At 40.8% G+C, this 15,307-nt stretch overlaps 1 protein-coding gene across 1 annotated transcript in view; it reads left to right on the forward strand.

Moving 5' to 3' along the window:
• Positions 1-1,124: 1,124 nt before the first annotated feature.
• The window catches only part of CACNA1G (calcium voltage-gated channel subunit alpha1 G), a 561,987-nt gene continuing 547,804 nt past the window's right edge, over positions 1,125-15,307 (forward strand). Inside the window, exon 1 of the mRNA XM_075349676.1 lies at positions 1,125-1,936. The gene's annotated coding sequence lies outside the window, so the exon portion shown is untranslated. The remainder of the gene's footprint in view (positions 1,937-15,307) is intronic.

Here is a 15,307-nt window from a genome sequence, read left to right on the forward strand (position 1 = left end):
TCACTCATCTCCCCTGCTTTACCCCAAGTCTGAAAGCAATGGGGCTCACCTAGTTCAGGTGCCATCAGGGGCGACGGAGGAGATAGAATCCCTACTTGTGGGATGGCTGAAGCCCCTGCAGTTGAGTTGAGATGTATATAAAATGATCTCTCGGTGGCTCAGTGGTTAGCACTGCAGTCTTTCAGCGTTGGAGTAATGGGGTCAAATCCCACCAAGGACAACATCTGCAAGGAGTTTGAATGTTCTCCCCATGTTTGTGTGGGTTTCCTCCAGGTACTGCGATTTCCTCCCAAGACATACAGATCGGTGCCCCAATAGGGACAGTGTTGCTAATGTATGTAAAGTGCTGTGGAAGTAATAGCGCTATATAAAGATTATTATTGAAAAATATCTCTGAGAACCATGATGACATCTCTTGGATCTTTTCCTCTGAGGACTGACGGAGGCAGAAGAACCTGTCCTGGAGCTTCTACACAAGATTCGTGGATGGCGACTCGGGCTCTACACCGTAGGAGCTTGGTGGTCTTTGGCGACCAGCGAAAACGGCTTCTGGAAGAAAGAATTGTGATGGCAAATGCTAGCCCTCACGGGAACCACGAGTCCTGGACCAAGATCACCTGCCAGCATGGGAGCAGGTGAGGACTACAGGATTTTGGAAGGGGCCCCCTATCATATAGAAGCTGGGGGACAGTGCACACAATGCTGGGGGCTCTGGATCTATCTGCTGTTATACAGAACTCTGCAGCCTGATTGCTAACAGGCTACATGAACTGGAGAGGAGGAGGCAGCCATGGCTCTATGCTCAGAGTGAACAGCTGCCAGGGGGCTGAGGAGAAGGCACCAGTTTATGCTCTCCTTGTTGCTGAGGGCAATGGCAGCCTGGTATGGGGTGAAGCCCGGAGTTGCCGGTGGGCTCCCATCCTGAGGGCTGACCACTCTCCTTGCTGGATTCGGACCATTTGGCGCTGAAGCTCCGCTCGCTCTAATCTCATTCCAGATGTGTCACCGCCTCCCTGCTGACTGACAGCCGCGCCAGCCAATAGGCATCCGCTGTGCGGAAATTCTGCGTGTGATTGGCTCAGCAGCTGCAGGAGGTGGCATCGTCTACTGAAGTTGGACTCTAGGATCCAGCTGTGGAGAACTGAGCTCTGGCGGCGGCGGCAGCATCTCTCCTATACCGCGCAGCACACGGGCAAAGTCTGCAAACCACCGGCACCACATCAGCGTGGCACCGCCCGGCATCCGAGGGCACCGGGGCAGCAGCTCTCCTCCGGCATGTCCCCACCAGGCAGCAGCACTTTACTGGGACCATCTGGAGAGGTGTAAGAAGGAGGGGGGGATAAAGCTCCGCAAGTCGGAGACAGGAGAAACATAAAGGAATCTACTTCAAGGCAAGAGACCAGAGGAAAGAGAGAGGAGGAGGAGTGTGGAGAGAGGGAGAGGTACGGGCATGGAGAGGTGGGAGGGATGGTGACTGGCAGGAGGAGGGGACACATACAGGTGTGAGAGAGCCAGGCATCACCGGGCAAGGTGCCAGCACAGAGGATGGCCATCTAGGAGCAGCACCCAGGGGCGCGGGCACACGGGAAAAGTTCACAGCCTGCCACAGAACACTCTCACACTGGCTCGTCTCCTGGATGCGGATTTGGGCTCGTACAGACATTGGTGGAGGAGCAGAGGCTGACACCTGGATGAAGTCTTTACCATAAGTAGGAGACCTTGGAACTGCACTTAGCATGGCTGGAGACAAAGGCCAGGAGCAGGAACCATCATCATCCAAAGATAGCAGCAGCAAAGCTCCCGAGCCAGAGGCTGAAGGGCTCCCCTACCCCACCTTAGCGCCAGTGGTCTTCTTCTACCTGAACCAGAACAGCCGACCACGGAGCTGGTGTCTGAGGATGGTCTGCAACCCATATCCTTTCCCATAGTCTCCCAGGTAAGGAGCTGTCCTAGGGCAGCGGAGGACTGGCACCATCACTCAGACCTTGGATGCCCTACAGGAGGTGTGTGCTGGGGACTATCAATATCTATCATCTATCTATCCATCTATTTATCCATCTATCTATCTATCCCTCTATCTATTATCTATCTATACATACATCTATCCATCTATCTCTCTATCTATTATCTATCTATCTATACATATATCTATCTATCTATCCCTCTATCTATTATCTATCTATACATAAATCTATACATATATCTATCTATCTATCTAGACCTCTATCCATCTGTCTATCTATCCCTCTATCTATCTATCTATCTATCTATCTATCTATCACTGCTCTATTATCTATTTTCTATCTAATTATGTATATATGTATTTTTATTTCATCTATCTATCTATCTATCCATTCATTTCTATCTATCCTCAATCTATCCTTCCATCTATTATCTATCTATCTATCATCTATCTATCACTGCTCAATTATCTATCTACTCTCTATCTATATTCTATCTAATTATATATATATTTCATCTATCTATCTCTTTATTTATTTATCCTCTATCCTATACTCAATCTATCCTTCCATCTATTATCTATCTATGTATCTATATCCATCTATCTATTCTCTATTAACTATCTATCCAAACACCTACCTATCTAGTTATCTATAGTCTCTCTAATTATCTATATATTTTGCATCTATTTGTCTATCCATACATCTATTATCTATCTATCCATCTATCAATCCAACCAACCATCAATTATCTATAAATCTATCTATCCATTCATCCATCTTATTATCTAGCCATCCATCCATCCATTTGTTATCCATTTATCTATTTGCTATCTATCTATCTATCTATCTATCTCTCTCTATTTATCCATTGATCGATCTATCCATAGATCTATTTATCAATCTATCCATTTATACATCTATCTAATAATTTATCTTTTTATCTATTTTAGGTCACCAATGGATATTTATCTATTTATCCATCTATCTATATATTATCTTATCTATCTATCTAATCATCTATCTATTTTATGTCACCTATCCATTCATCCATCTATCTATTATCTTTGTCTAATTACTATCTATCTGGTTATATAGCCCCTATCTACCTACAGTATTTATCTATGTACTTATTTATCTATTTATGGGGCCTCATCTTACATGCATTATACATGCCATGAATTACATAAGACCATAAGAAGACTATCCACATGTGGCTATAATATGCACTAATACACAGCACATTGCAATAGTGTATATACAGTATATCTAGTTATTGCAGTACTTACTGCTGTATACTAGTCCGGTTTCCATACTGTAGTAATGTTTCTATTTCACGTACCCAACAGGCCTCACTTATGGTTAGTACATAGACCGGATTCTCTGAACTGGATCTCCCACTGACAAAAGTTACAGACAGAATGGGTTGTCTTAGGGATAATGTCAAAGAAAAATGTTGGATTGGTCTCATACATTATGGGATATATAAATATACATGTATGGCTGGATGTATACATTACAACTCTTTGTTGCTTATGCTTCATTTGTCCCTTCTAAACTATGCTTTGGATACCCAAGTTATATTCATGGTCCTACAGGAAGGGTAAAGTTTGGGCTTAGATTATGCAATCATCTCTATGAATTAGTAAAATATCCATTCTGTTTCTAGAAATGTCTGCGTTCATGTCGAGTTAGATGGATAGTTGGATATTCATTTGTAATATCTTTTCAGCCCCTGCGGGTGCCATTTGTTCTACTCCTTGGGTTTCTCAGTATCTATATACTGCCCAGTGAGTCTCCCTGTATATTTACATACTGCATCTCTCAGCTCAGCAGGATCAGGGATTTGCTGTAATCTGGAGTTAGCGTTTTGTTAAATTAAAAGCAGATGCTACTTGAGAAAGAGAGGACGGATTTTCCTGTAGAAAAAGAGGGCATTTACCGAACAGGTCCACAAATTAGACCCTTAAGAGTTGATAGACACAACTTGACAGCGAGTCAGGCTCACCAACACCTATAGTGATCACCAAGAATTGTCATTGGTGGGGATAGTTCTGGATTCAGTTAAGGATTTCTGTATATTTTCATCTGGTTGCAGTTTGGTAAGAACCACTTTTATATATAGGGGCATATGACCAAACAGGGATTTCTCTGGGGCTTGAAGTCAAAACATGAAATTCCAGAAAGATTATGACGTCAACAAAATGGAAACAATATGTAGTGTGCAGACGGAGGGAACAAGAGGGATAAAAACAATGGAGATCTGCTGGAACGGGACAGTCCAGGGCCTGCTCTATATGGGGTGACATAGGTATGGCATAAGGTGACGGCTTAAATTCCCACCGTGACATTAGAGACAGGACATATCCTGTTCTCTCATTTACTTTAAACCCAGTTTTGGTAAACCGCTACCCCATTATTGAAGATAAATACCTGATATTAATTGATATTTAGAAGAAAATTAACTGTTCAATGGTTGCTGAATGCCAATAATCAAAAACTACTTTTAAATTTAAGTCAATGCGTTAAAGAACAATGGTTTTCATGGCTTCTGTTGTATTGTGTTCTTCCAGGTAACATTAATATGAGTTATGGTTCACAATTTAGCTGTGGTCCTCCTCCCGCAGGAGCTATCAGGTTTTTATATCCACTTTCATTAGTGGTAATCTCTGTACAACACTACGGAATATGTTGGAACTTTGTAAGCAACGGCCATGAACACGGTACATATCAAGCATAATACAAGTCTGCGATTGAACCTGACATAGATGCAGTCAACTACTTGAAGACGAGTATCATTCTTAGCCAAATTGGAAAACTATGACTGAAAGTCATTGAGGACAATTAGTGCAGAATGGTTAAAAATTATCCCTCAAAAGAGCATCTGCAGCATCTACAAGAATTATCCAAAATTACCTCTGTGATTGCCAATGTGCCAAGTCATAAGTTGTGAGCTGACTACCGGGCAGTGTAATGGCTTACCCTTGCCATTTGTCAGCAAACATTCAAGGCTGTTAAGTGAATGGTAGACACTTGTACACATTCTGCAGTTGCCCTAATGGTGCTTTTTTATCTTCGGATAAATTACAAGCCTGGCCGCATTTCAATGCCTAATTGCAATTGCACGTTTCAAATCTATCGTTCTAATTAGGTAAATGAATAATACCCCAAAAATATCTATGACCTTTTCATTGACAAACCAGATATATTCTTTTCCGATTTCGTGAATTCTAGACTAATGGCACCATTTAGTATTTGTATTGCATTTAACATTTTGGTAGAGATTTCGGGCACAGTTTGATCTTTTGTATCCATTTACGCATAGAGCATACTGGTAGTATGACTCTAATTGGCAGGCAGTATCTAAATGAACTGATGTACAAAACTAAATATGTCAATTCCACCTAGGACAACCATTATGGGTCTGTTATATGTTTTTTATTGTCCATTCTAATAGCAAAATAGCTTAAGTTTACTGTCATTTATTGAATATGCATATCAATGCTTATGATCTAGGTCTAATTTCTAAAAATGTCACTAATTGGCAGTACAAAACCATGTGCACACGCTGAACATTCGGTGAGTTTTTTACCTCAGTATTTTGTAAGCCAAAATCAGGAGTGGGACAATCAAAAGTATAATAGAAACACGAGCACCACTTCTGTATTTTTCACCCAATCCTGGTTTCAGCTTCGAAATACTGAGGGGAAAAAAACTTACCAAATACTCACCATGTGCATTTAGCTTCAGAGGAAAAGTATAATAGAATCACGGGCACCACTCTGTATTTTTTATCCACTCCTGGCTTTGACTTACGAAGACTGAGGTAAAAAAACTCACCAAATAGTCAACATGTTCACATGGCCTAAGGCTCTTTACCCACATTGAGTATTTGGTGAGTTTTTTAAATCAGTATTTGTAACCAAAACCAGGAGTGGAACAATCAGAGGAAAAGTATAATAGAAACACGGGCACTACTTCTATATTTTTGACCCACTCCTGGTTTTGGCTTATAAACACTGAGGGAAAAAACTCACCAAATACTCAATGTGTCCACATGGCCTAATGCAACTTACACAGGCTGAGTATTTGGTGAGTTTTTTACCTCACTATTTGTAGCCAAAACCAGGAGTGGAACAATCAGGGCAAAAATATAATAGAAACACGTAACCACTTCTGTATTTTCTACCCTCTCCTGGTTTTGGCTTACAAACACTGAGGTAACAAAAACCCCTCACCAAATAGTCAACATGTTGACATGGCCTCAGGGGAAAAGTATAATAGAAACACGGGCACCACTTCTGTATTTTCTACCCACTCCTGGTTTCGACTTACAAATACTGAGATAAAAAACTCACCAAATACTAAACGTGTCCATATGGCGTAACGCCACTTACACACATTGAGTATTTGGTGAGTTTTTTACCTCAGTATTTGTAAGCCAAAACCAGGAGAGGAATAATCAGAGGAAAAATATAATAGAAACACAGGCATCACTTCTGTATTTTATACCCACTACTGGTTTCAGCTTACAAATACTGAGGTAAAAATCTTATCATACTCAACATGTCCACATGGAATAAGACCACTTAACCACGTTGAGTATTTGATGAGTTTGTTACCTCAGTATTTGTAGCCAAAACCAGGAGCCAAAACCAGGAGTGGGACAATCAGAGGAGAAGTATAATAGAAACACGGGCACCAAGTCTGTATTTTACCCACTCCTGGTTTAACTGAGGTAAAAACTCACCAAATACTCAACATGTGCACATGAGGTAAAACTGTTGATGAGAGTAGATAACCCTTTTGGTATAATCGTGATGATAGGTCTATAGTACCCGATCAACTGTATTAGAATTGAAGGAAGTCAACCTGTACGGCATCCGCTATAAAGGATCAGATCGTGTAAGGAGACGCAGTGCTCAAATACAGTTTTATGCTTCACGGTACTGACAAAAATGTTAAGATTTACAGACCAGAACAATAAAATGCTTGTCAGAAAACAAGAAGCAAACTAATATTATGTTGCACTATGCTGGAAAACAAGAGCAGCAATGGACCGTAGGGATCATCCAGTTATATTACAAACATATTTCCAGTTTTTATTTATTTACCTTCAGGTAAAATTGAGTAGTCAGAGAGGAGGGCAGAGAGATTTATCAAAACCAGTGCAAAAGAAAAGTAGAGCAGTTGCGTTACTTTCGATAGGGACTTGGAAAAATGAGAGCTGGAATCTAATTGCATGCTGTGGACAACTGCCCCACTTTTCCTTTTCACAGGGTTTAATAAATCTTTCTCTCTTGCTTTCCTACTGAGGCGATTCTAAATGTAATAAGCAGAACCCCATTTCCGTATGTCAAAAGCAGAATCTCAAGTTGTAAACCTCCGACAAATATGTACATTCACAACAGTATCCTGCAGAAAGGACACAATTTAGACATTTTCAGATTCTTCAGATCACCTCTGTAGCCCTATCCATACACCATATGTATCAGACAGCCTGTGGCTCTGCAGCACTGGACATAAATTAGTTCTATCACAGTGATTGGCCATAGGAGCGGTCAAGGAGAGATTTTTGGCTTGAGCCACGCTTCAGTTGCAGTTTGGTGCCTCCTGGTAATTTATCAAATATCATTGCACACTGAGTAGACTTAGCAAATTGTTTGGATACTTTAATGAGATAACTACGACATTTAAAACATTACTCAGTTTTCTTTGTTTGAACATACAGCAGGTGAAATAAGTATGGAACACGTAACTAATTTTCTAAGTAAATATATTCCTACAGGTGCTATTGACAACAATTTGTCACCAGATGTTAGTAACAACCCATCCAATTCACACAGGCAAAGAAATGAAATCATAGATGTCAATCAATGAAGTTATGTGTAATAATGAGAAATACTGGATATAAGAAAACAAAAAGTGCAAGAATAGGGTCTTATCTGTGAGATACAGTGAACCTGCAATAACGGTTTTGCTCACCTGGGGGGGTTGTGTCAAACACAACCACTAGGAAGAATCTTGTAAAGACAGCTGCTGCATCTCCAGGTGTCAAAGGATACTTTGTGATTGCAAATGGGAGTGGAAAGGGTTCAATTGAATTTTTAATATATGACTTTATTCTACGCATTTCGGGGCAACCTCCTCCATCAGGATCATCACTAATACAATAAAGTCACATATCGAAGATTCAACATTCATCTTTATTTCACAGCAGCGCTGCAATTTAACCCTTTACACTCCCTTTTATAATAATGAGAAATGACACAGGAAAAAATACTGAACACCTGAAGAAAGAGAGGTGCAAAAAGCCATGGATAGTCATTACACCAGCTGAAATCTATCAGTAATTAGAAAGCATACTAGCTGCTTAGTGAAAAATAATAGCTGGTTCAGCTGATGGCCTATAAAAAGGTGTCTCATTACCAAGATGGCACACAAGAAACATCTCATGGTGGGTAAAACCATTGAGCCGTGTCAATACCTTTGATTTTCTAAACTACTAAAACTTCCAGTGAGCACTGTTGGTGCTATAATCTAGAAGTGGAAAGAACATAATTTCATGATAAACTAGCCAGGTGCTCACTGCAAGATTTAAGCTAGAAGAGTGAAAAGAATTATCAGAACAGTTGTCTAGGAGCCAAGAACCACCTGTGCAGAGATACACAAAGACATGGAATCAGCAGGTACAATTGTTTAAAAAAAAAAAAACAATAAGTAATGCACTCAACCTCCATGGCCTGTATGCATGCTCACCAAGTGAAACTCCATTGCTGAACAAAAAGAATGTTCAAGCATGTTTAAAGTTTCTCAAGAACATTTAGGCAAGCTTGTGAAATTCTTGGAGAATATAGTCTGCTCAGATGAAACCAAAATGGAACTATTTGGATAACATAATACACACCATGTTTGGAGACCAAAAGGTATGGCATATCACCCCCAAAAACACCAAAGCAACAGTGAAGCTTGGAGATGGGAGCATAATGGTGTGAGGCTGTTTTTTAGCATAAGGCATTGGCAAACGTCAAATGATTGAAAGAAGGATGAATGGACAAATGTATCGAGACATTCTTGATAAAAATCTTCTGCCATCTACCAGGATGATGAAGATAGCACAAGAGTGGATGTTTCAGCAAGACATTAATTCAAAACATACTGTCAAGGAAACTCTCAATTGGTTTCAGAGAAAAAAATTATAGTTGCTAGAGTGGACCTAGCCAATCAACCGGACCTAAATCCAAAACAAACTTTATGGAAGCAACTAAACCTCAGAGTTCTTAGGAGTCCACAAAAGCTTCAGGATTTGAAGAGTGTTTGGAAGAATGGGCCAAAATCGCACCTGAGCAATGCATGTGACTAGTTTCTCCATACAGGAGGCATCTTGAAGCTGTCATCACCAACAAAGGCCTTTGTACAAAGTATTAAATACGTTTCAGTAAGAGTGTTCAATACTTATTCCCTGTGTCCTTTCTCATTATTACACATCACTAAATTTATGGACATCTATGGTTTGACTTCTTGGCCTGTGTGAATTGGATTGGTTGTCACTGACATCTTGTGAGAAATGAATGTCAATAGCACCTTTTGACATATATTTACTTAGAAAATTAGGGATGTATTAAATACTTATTTCACTATGTATCTAATAAGCAAAATAGGTAGGAAAAGATGAATAAATGGCTTGGCATCAGAATGCATATTCCTGTGCCAGAAAAGATGGGTGACACCTAGATTGGTGAGAATTGATTTGCAGTTACTGGTCCATCAGCTACATCAGTAATCTGTGTCCGTCGTACAGGAGCTCCAATATCACTGCCCATATTCTGACATCATTGGCTCCTCTTTTGATTACCCGTATGGCCTGACATCATTGACACCCATGTGATATTGCACCAGGATGGCTAATTAAAAGAAGATATGTGGATGACGGGAGGTAGGAGGCGATTTTCTAACGTGGCTGACAAACAGGCTTCAGCAAATTCACCCCAACTCTAGCTATAAAGGCTCCCGTAGTCAGAGTCATTTTTTAGGTAGTTCTGTGCTATTAGATGAAAGCTCAGAAATTTTTAGAAAAATGAGTACACCCAAGTAATTGTGCTTTTAGAACCCATATTTCCAGCATGCCGGGTATTACCATGCAAGGTGGACCAGTTTTAGTATCCCATTTACAACAGTATAACATCGAAAGAAAGCTGTATTCACATGGATGAACATTCAGTCCATGTGAGGTTCATAGATTTCTAGACAGAAATGGATACAGATCCCATCTGAGAAAAGCTGTCGACAGTCTAGAAACTCTGTTTTAGACGGGTTTGGTAACAGTTCTAAAGCCGTGTGAATTTAGTGACAGGTCTCATCCTTTTGGGGGAAAGCCATCTGCATATTTTCTCAGGAGGCATTGCCTGAAGTCTCCTGATGAGTCTCCCAAAGGAGGTTCGCTATTTCAGAAAGGAACTAGAAGACAAGGGATTAGGACATTTAGTCTTGGGGATACTCAGGTATCCATGGTGTAGCGTCTCCTCCCGAGAAAAGCAGGCAAGTGCTTGATAAAATGTCTCGTTTGAATGATACTCGCTCCTGCCTTCAGGCAGCTGTCTCGTTCCTGATACCTCTAATGCTGACGGCAACAGAATTTGAAAAACAACAGATCCTAAACACAGAAACGTATTATATTTTATAAGAACTGATTGGTCATTACTTTCCACACACAGCATGCCTGTTCCCCATGTGTCAGGTTTACTGAGCTCCACAGAAAAGATGCCTCTCATCCATTACAGAGGGATTTCACAATTTTTGTCGACACTGTGTCCACCGAAAGGTACTGCGAAAATAATCCTTCTCATTATCTGCAAATACAGTCACTGCACTGTATCCTCTCTGTCTTTTTATATACTTTCTTATTAAAAAAAAAGCTTCCAAATCTTTCTTATCGTTCCCGTTTCATTCTGCCACAACATGCAGTCACATTATAGTTCACAGTAAGCAACAGTTAAAAGAGATTTCTTACAAATGCAAATAGTGACCTTGCTACCTACACAGCTCTATTCATTTCTGCTCTAATTTTTGTGACTACATAACAAGTATAAGGAAATAGTTTCCTATAAGAAGTAATACAATTTCAATCACGCCGATGGATCTGATTGACTTTGGGGTTAAATTGGTGTTTTAGGTGGTAAAAACTGCACTGCAGACTTCATTACTTTTGCTTTTGAAAATACTGAAAGTGGAAAACAATACTGTGATCAGAGCTGTAATCCTTGCAGAAAAAGTGGCATGATGACCCCCCCCATCCCTCTTGTTGGTTTTCCTATCCAATTCCCATCTTTGTATTCTTTGCTATTTATTTCTGTCAATGCTCATAAGGTATAGTTGTGGTTGTAATTTCCATCCAGACGAGAGGAAAAAACCCTAAATAAATGGTGGCACAAAGGTGACGACTGGCATTAAGATTCCCATTGACATGCAATCTGTGGCTCACCCCTGTCATACCCTACAAGTCTGACGGCACACCTTTTTACTGTGCCAGAGGATAAAGGCCGCTTTACACGCTACAATATATCTTACGATGTGTCGGCGGGGTCACGTCGTAAGTGACGCACATCCAGCATCGTAAGGTACATTATAGTGTGTGACAGGTACGTGCGATTGCGATTGAACGTTAAAACGTTCATCGCATGCACGTCGTTCAATTCCTAAAAATTGCATTGCACGTCAGATTGTTCATCGTACCCGGGGTAGCACACATTGCAGTGTGTGACACCCTGGGAACGATGAACAGATCTTACCTACGTCCTGCGGCTCCCGGCCAGCAATGCGGAAGGAAGGAGGTGGGCGAGATGTTTACATCCCGCTCATCTCCGCCCCTCCGCTTTTATTGGCCGGCTGCCACGTGACGTCGATGTGACGTCGAACGTCCCTCCCACTCCAGGAAGTGGACATTCGCCGCCCACATCGAGGTCGTATGGACGGGTAAGTATGTGTGACGGGATTTACTCGTTTGTGCGGCAATTCAACAAATTGAACGTGCCGCACATACGATGGGGGCGGTTACGATCGCATACGATATCGTATGCGAAATCGTAACATGTAAAGCAGGCTTTAGATCTCTAGATTTCCTGGAAAACTATAATTCCTAGCATAATTTCAGAAATATAGGCGGCAACACGTGTTGGCAGTTGTGTTCAAAACTACGGCTCACACCATACATAAGAAGTCTGCACTGTCAGGAAATTCTTAGAATTGAAGCTTTCCAACACATGGACTGGTCATAAAGATGTGGAAGTGAATAGAGGCTGAGGATTACATACCAGGTTGATCACACTTCTTATGTAAGATACCGGGGGTGTAATTAGAGGCGCTGTTTTGTAGTAAGTGGAGTGGGAAGAAAATTGATAGTCTCTGTAAGTCCTGCCTTTCCTCTATTGTGTGTATCTCTTTTAAAGGGAATATGAAAACAGTTTTTTTGCTATGAGGGCAGCCTGAGGTAGGGGCTAAAACACTGATTTCAGGGATGTGACACTTGTGTGCTGTTTCAATACAACGAGTGTTTTACCATCAGAAGATTATCACTATCTGACTAGGTCTCTCCTGCTTCCTGGTCCAACCGTGCCCCAGCATGGATTATCAGCTTACTGTCAATATATAATAATAATAATCTTTATTTCTATAGCGCCAACATATTCCGCAGCGATTTACAATTCTGGAGGATCATATTCAAACAAGTAACAGTTATAGAAAATACAATATTTAGAGGGAAAAAAGACAACCCTGCTCGTGAGAGCTTACAATCTACAATGAGATAATGGTGGGGGTGGGGGGGGCAAGGTACAGGTGCTTATTTACAATGACAATCCAGCCATCTCAAGGAAATGGGGGATAGATAATGCCTTCCTTGACCAATTGGCCTGAACCTTGAGATGTATTTAGGTGGCATGGAGTTTGACGTGTAGTTATGTTGTGAGAAGTTGTAGAGGGACTGTGTGAATTGGATTTGATTAGGGAGTGTGATAGGCCACCATAAAAAGATGCGTTTTTAGGGTGCGTCTGAAGCTGAGTAAGATGTGATTCATCCTAACTTCTTGAGGTAGCGTGTTCCAGAGGATTGGTGCAGCTCGGAAGAAGTCTTGGATCCGGGATTGGGAGGTTCGAACTAGTGTGGATGTTAGTCGAAGGTCATTTGCAGAGCGTAGAGAACGGGTGGGGTGATAGACAGAGAGGAGGGTGGAGATGTAGGGGGGTGCCGCACTGTGGAGAGCTTTGTGGGTGAGAACAAGCAGTTTGAATTGGATCCTGGGATATATGGGCAGCCAGTGCAATGACTGGCACAGAGCAGAGCCATCCGAGTAGTGGTTAGCCAGATAGGTGACCCTGGCTGCTGCATTGAGGATGAACTGTAGAGGAGAGAGTCTAGTTAGGGGGAGACCAATTAATAGAGAGTTACAGTAGTCAAAGCGAGAGTGGATCAGGGCCACGGTGAGGGTTTTTGTCGTTTATAATGAACACAGAAAGCTGTGGTATGGGCGGGGTTAGCTTTCTGAGCTCTACTACATGCTACATCTAAAAGCTCTGTGTCACAACTGCTGGACCCAGTAAACTAAGTTCACATGCCCAGTAATCATCCATTACAACGGATCCAGCAGCAATCTGTTGGCAATAAAGTTGTGCAGACTCAGCTTTTTTGCGCTTTTTTAAATAACTGATTTCAGCTGGATCCGTTTTTAACATTGGTGTCTATGGGGAACTGATCTGTTAATGGATTGCTATTTAGTCATTCATTTTTCTTTCCTTCATAAAGGATCCATTTTTTTGCTTACTGGATCAATTTTAAATGGAAGTTAAATTGCAATCCATTAAGGGATTCGTTTTCCCTAGACTTCAATGTTAAAAAAAAAGCCCAGATCAACTTAGCTGCTTTCAGATAAGACTAGTCGGCATGTGACCACAAGTATGCAAACTGCAGACATACCGTAACATTAGCACCAACTAGCATGGTGAATGCAGTGAAATTGTGACAGTGTGCACATCAATAGTCTGTAGTCACATACAGTGAGTGCAGACTATTCTTTAACCAGAAAACCCCTTTAAAGGGTAATTCCCTTCTTCATAAATGTGTATTGCGGGATAGTGCTTGTAAATACAAAAATTTTTCAATCTAATTCTTATTACATTTTCAGCTGTTCGTTAGACATTAACAATTTTCGTATCTTTAAAGATGGATACGCGTTTCAAGCGTACTTTTCTTCAGGGGGTACTGAAGAAAAGCACGCTTGAAACGCGCGTCAGGGCATTGCTGCACGCAGGATTTCACTGACCATTTACAAGGTATATTTGACTTAGAAACATTTTTTACATCTTTCAGGCATTCTATTGCAACAAGTCATTCCTTCTATACCTTTCTCTATAGCCATTGCATATAATCATATACATAATAGCACTTTGCACTTTATTACTATGTTATATTTTCAGTGATGGATAATTATAATAATGGTCCCCACACTAGTTATGTACATTACCTGCTATACCGCTGCTATCTTACCTGGCTTTTGATCCTGTCCCAAATTGATTTTGAACATATTTCATATGTTTTTTAAAAATTTAAATAAAAATTGATTTTATAAGAAAAAGACACCATTTCCTTTTCTATGAACCTGTAGGGTTATTTTAAAGGTATTTTGAGATTTATGATTATTTAAGGTGTTCTGATACTGAATATTATGATTATTTTTTTTTACTCACCTGATAGAAGCAAAATGTTCAAAAAGAGACCCTGATTCGAAACTTTGTATTACTTAGGATTAAATGCATATGTCCAGTAATCATCCATTAGAACGGATCCAGCAGCAATCTGTTTGCAAAAAAGTTGTGCAGACAGAACTTTTTTTTTTAAATAACTAATCTCAGATGAGACTAGTTGGCAAATTGCATACATTTGGTCATGTGACCACCACTAGCATGTGGAATACAAGGGAATGGGGAGAGTGTGTCATCACATATAGAGTGACTGCAACCCTTTGTTTTTAGACTGAAAACCATGAAAGTTACAACAGCTGTAACTTCTTACCTGCTGTTATAACTTGCACATACAGCAGCTCTGTCAGAACAGATACAATAGATAGGAACAGCAAAGAGGGTCTGTCCTCTGCTCACCTCACCTTCTCTACTACTGGGATGTGACAGCTCTGCAAGACTAAAGGGGGCTTTACACGCTGAGATATCGGTAATGATATATCGTCGGGGTCACATCGTTAATGACGCACATTTGGCGCCTTTACCGACATCGCAGTGTGTAACACAAATGAGCGACGATCAACGAGCACAAAAATGTGAAAAATCGTCGCTCATAT

The sequence above is a fragment of the Anomaloglossus baeobatrachus genome, chromosome 5, assembly GCF_048569485.1.
Source record: "Anomaloglossus baeobatrachus isolate aAnoBae1 chromosome 5, aAnoBae1.hap1, whole genome shotgun sequence".
Taxonomy (NCBI): Eukaryota; Metazoa; Chordata; class Amphibia; order Anura; family Aromobatidae; genus Anomaloglossus; species Anomaloglossus baeobatrachus.